This window comes from Otolemur garnettii, unplaced genomic scaffold (genome assembly GCF_000181295.1).
Source record: "Otolemur garnettii isolate 467f Iridium unplaced genomic scaffold, OtoGar3 scaffold00010, whole genome shotgun sequence".
Classification (NCBI taxonomy): domain Eukaryota; kingdom Metazoa; phylum Chordata; class Mammalia; order Primates; family Galagidae; genus Otolemur; species Otolemur garnettii.
Window position 1 is genome coordinate 28,539,764 of NW_003852405.1, and position 5,220 is coordinate 28,544,983.

General features: G+C 42.3%; 1 pseudogene; it reads left to right on the forward strand.

The window, feature by feature from the left end:
- The first annotated feature begins 4,922 nt into the window (after window positions 1-4,922).
- LOC100958139 overlaps window positions 4,923-5,220 on the forward strand; it is a 1,878-nt pseudogene continuing 1,580 nt past the window's right edge.

Genomic DNA, 5,220 nt, shown 5'->3' on the forward strand with positions numbered 1-5,220 from the left:
CCTCCCAAGTAGCTGGGACGACAGGTGCCCGCCACAATGCCTGGCTATTTTTTGGTTGCAGCCGTCATTGTTGTTTGGCAGGTCTGGGCTGGATTCGAACCCGCCACCTTAGGTGTATGTGGCTGGTGCCTTAGCCACTTAAGCCATAGGCACCAAGCCAGATCATAAGTTCTTATCTATCTTTCCACCCTAGTACCAGGCCAGGGGCTTCTGAGACCTCAAACTAAAGGTCCGTGATTTATGTGGAGGATGTGTCAAAATGCAGATTTCTGGACCTCCCTCAAACATAGGGAATTACCATGGGATCTGTTAGCATTTCCAATAGCACTGATAGGGCCTTCAAATTGTATCAAGAAGATAAGAAAGCCAGCAGGCAGAACAACCTAATAGCTACAGGTTGGTGGTTCTTCTACTTGTTAACTCACACAATTATTTGGAAAACTACTGTCATAAAACGGGATAAGTGAAGGAATAAAGAAGTATCACCCTGGGTAAACCTCCACCTTCTAACAGAAACCGTTAATGACTTTTATTAGAGGATTATGGCAGATGTATACATTTCTACCAAATCAAAGCAAATAATCTTGGAATTTGATACTTTGCACTAAATATATTAAGAAAAAATATACCAAAGATTTATGAAAAAAGATAAAGCCCTGAAAACTTTTGTGTGGTAAACAATATTAAAAAATCTAAAATTATTAAACCCAATCCTTTTTTATTGAGCAATAATAATGATAATGCAAAAAAAGTAACATTCACATTGTCAGATAAAGGTATGTATACCATAGAATGCTTTGACTCTGAGGTTCAGTATGGAGTCATCAGTTAGCTCCTTTTTTTTCTTAATCTTCTCATCCTTCTGGTCCAGTACCAAAAGGCCTCATTAAAACACCGAAACCTTTTTTTAAGACAGAAATACTGTCACTTTTTCCATGAAAAGATTTTTATCTTAAGGAGTCATACTTTAAATTATAAGAAACATAAAACTGAGCAGCAACTGTGGCTCAGTGGGCAGGGCGCCAGCCCCATATAAAGAGGGTGGCAGGTTCGAACCCGGCCCCAGCCAAACTGCAACAAAAAATTATCTGGGCGTTGTGGCAGGCGCCTGTCATCCCAGCTACTCCAGAGGCTGAGGTAAGAGAACTGCCTAAGCCCAGGAGTTGGAGGTTGCTGTAAGCTGTGACACCACAGCACTCTACCGAGGGTGACAAAGTAAGACTCTGTCTCTAAAAAAAAACATGAAAAAAAGGAATATAAAATTATAGCTTTGACAATAATTCACTTTTGGATCAACACATAATCAAATATGTAAATCTATGCTCAGAAATGTTGTAAATAATACATTTTAGAACCATATCAAAATATAATTTACATTTTCATATATTGGTTAATAGACCCCCAAATTTTAATTTCTTTTTTTTTTTTGAGACAGAGCCTTAAGCCATCCCCCTGAGTGGAGTGCCAGGGCATCACAGCTCACAGCAACCTCCAACTCCTGGGCTCAAGCGAGTCTCCTGCCTCAGCCTCCCAAGTAGCTGGGATCACAGGCACCTGCCACAACGTCCGGCTATTTTTTGGTTTCAGCCGTCATTGTTGGTTTGGCGGGCCCAGGCTGGATTCAAACCCGCCACCTTAGGTGTATGTGGCTGGTGCCTTAGTCACTTGAGCCACAGGCGCCAAGCCCAAATTTCAATTTCAAAATAAATTTTAAGTATATGCTATTATTTTTATAAAAAAGAAAAACTTTTTTTCCCCCAAAAAAGGAGAATGTCTTAACTGTATGTAGTTAATACAGTTGCATGGCATAAACAGTTCAGAATACTAAATGTTTACTCCAAACTACCTTTAGGAAATTGTCTTTAATTTCTCCTTTTTGTTATTGTTTTAAACATATCCATGGCTATACTAAAGTCTTATGGAGACTAATGTCTCCATTGAAATGAAGATGTGATATTCAGTCATCACCTTCCTAGCAGATGATAACCATGAGTCATTTCTTAGAACTAAGTCTTCAGGTAATAGGGTAAGGACAGCCTGTGCCATTTATAGACTTCACAATTTTAGAAACATTTTATAACCACAGTATCATTGTAATTACTCATCTCCTTCAATCTGTGTTGAGAAAATAATAAACATGCATTTTGCACAGGGCGCTAATACTTGTGTCTGTGAGCTGAACAGCATCTCCTGTCTCTGTCTTCACGATTAGCTTGGGTAAAACACTTCAGTGTTCTTCTAACCTGGTCCCTCCACCAGCATAATGGAAATGCTATTGATATCCATATATTTTTAGATATGTCAGAGAATAAAAGGGCTATTATTTGATCAATCTTTCATATTTTGCTTGATAACTGTGCTCTATTTAGAAGAAACATTATGTTGAAAACTCCATTTCGGGCTCGGCGCCTATAGCTCAACCGGCTAAGGCGCCAGCCACGTACACCTAAGGTGGCGGGTTCGAATCCCCAGCCCGGACCCGCCAAACAACAATGACGGCTGCAACCAAAAAAAAGCTGGGCGTTGTGGCGGGCGTCTGTGGTCCCAGCTACTTGGGAGGCGGAGGCAGGAGACTCGCTTGAGCCCAGGAGTTGGAGGTTGCTGTGAGCTGTAATGCCATGGCACTCTACCCAGGGGGACAGCTTGAGGCTCTGTCTCAAAAAAAAAAAAAAAAAAAAAAGAAAACTCCATTTCGCTGATGAAATTCATGTTGGTACTCTGCTAGACAGGCAATGATAACTGACAGAGACCAGGGAGTCTCAAGATGTGATGAAGATCTCACAGTAAGTAACATGGAACTAAATAAAGTGTGATTTACTTCGAAAACATCTATTTACTAAAGTTATAGGGGGGTATATTGCATATTATACATAATGTGAAAAAATTAAGTTCTAATTATCATCTCATATAACATTGGGTATAGCAATTCCAAACAGAGGTTAACCAATTACTACTTTTATAATTGAATTCTTAAAAAGTTTCATATCATAGGCTGGGCAGGGTAGCTCACGCTGGTAATCCTGGCACTCTGGGAGGCTGAGGCGGGTGGATTACTTGAGCTCACCAGTTCGAGACCAGTCTGAGTATAAGCAAGACTCCGTCTCTACTAAAACTAGAAAAACTAAGGCAAGAGGATCACTTGAGCCTGAGTTGGAGGTTGCTATGAGCTATAATATCACAGCACTCTACCCACGGTGACACTTTGAGACTCTGTCTAAAAAAAAAAAAAAAAGAGTTTCACATCATAAAAGTATATGATTATACTTTTAAAACCCCACAGAAACCCCCAATGTGCCTATTTGTAATTCTCAGAATGTGTACATCTGATCAGGACTCAGCTCTGTCCATAAACTCACTGCTCAATTATCATCTGCGTTCCCTACCACAATCAAAAGGCATACATTGTGTGTGTGCTTAGTGGTCGCTGCTGAAAGAGGGTGCTGTTTCCAGTGGAAGGAGGTCAAAAAGAAATAAGTTAATCATCCCCATTGAAAAAATAACTAGAGAACAAGGAAAAAGGACAGAATCCTGACAGCACCTAACAGTGCTGATGAAATGGAACGTTTAAAAACATGGTGTGTCTCACAGTAGCAGAATGGGAGCCCACACTGACAGATTATGCTAAAAACAGATGATTTTCGTGAAATGAGAGTTACAAAAAGATACAAAGTTCACAAATAGATACATTTTCAGGTGTGGGAACAAAATGACATAAAGAAACTGACCTTAGCATTAGCTTAGCAGTAGAGGTGAGAGATAAGGACATTTCAAGGAAAAACCTATTGTACCCAGGTCCTGCTGAAGCCCTTGGTAATGACAGTGGCCCACTGAATGCATGGATCTTGGTAACTTACACACAAAATTCTAGAAAAATAATTGTGAAGATATCATTCCATAAATCAGGGAGTCACCACCACATTTCAGTCTTCATGCACGCCCAGAAAAGGTGAAACTGACATCCATCAATAATAAATGACGTCTCACTTCAAATCTAATATCCAGTACCAAAAAAATTATTTTGTTGTTGTTTCAGCTGTTTCTATAGACTTTCTAAGTCATCCAGTAACTTTTCTGTCCCTAAAATAGCATCCCCTTTTTCATGTCTTTCCAAGAGAGCTGGTACTGAGAATGAATATTTTGAAACCTCCAAAAGAAATCCACGAAACCAGCACCAACAAATTCCAATCTGAGCTGGATTCCATGTTCAAATGAGGAGCAAGACCAGTGGGACAATCTGTATTCTACAAGCTACTTTACCATGAATGACTAAAACAGCTGCTATGCAGAATTCAGGCAAAGAATATCAGCTTTGTGGTATTAAATTTAAGCAAAAGGGGAGTCGATGGCAGTAAAATTAAAGTTTTCCCAGAAAACAACAGAGTTACCCAAACCATAACCCAGTGTGTAGAGGGAACTGCTTCTGATTTCCTAGAATATGTCCCCTGACAGGTGATTCTGATTGCCACGGCAGCACACATAGTTTTTCATCTAACTCTGAGAAGAAGGTGTGTTCACACCACATTCTGCCTTATTTCATGATCTCTGTTAAAACCTTTCATTTCTATTTCTCTTACATCTGTAAAACGTCACAGAAGAGTGATGACACAGTCATTTACCCCCAATTTTCCCAGTCACATAAGGTTCAGTGGGAATGTACTAGAACTCTAACATGATAGGCTAATACATTCTCTCACCCTGTGCCTTGATTTCCAGTAGGAGGTGATCTATTTCTGATGTTGTCTCCTCTAAAGATTGGGGGGCAGCAAAAGGCTGCTGCTTAGCCCCCAAAAACTTTGCTCAAACGTAATTATTTTGAGTAAACGTCTTTCAAAAGAAAAAATTCTGTATTTCTCCCTCCAGGCATTGGCGAGACGGCCTGTCAATCAGTGCTGGGGCGGCAGCTCCCGGCGCGGGGCTCGGAGATGCCAGCCTTAGCGACAGGCCGCGGCGGCGGCCAAGGCCCAGACACCCACCGTCCCACAGGCGCGCACGGGGACCGAGCCGGCGGGCAGGCGGCGGAGGCACCCCCGGAGCCCGGTGCCCAGCGAGGAGAGGACGCGCCCCCGGAGACCGGCCCCGAGGCGCCGGATGGAGGCGGAGATGCAGCCGGCGGAGGAGCGGCCCAGTGCCCGCAAAATCTACAGGCAGCGGCGCAGGCCCCACACGGTCCCCAGGAAGAGACCGGCGCCGGCCAAGCGCCACCGGAGAGCCACCCGGGTG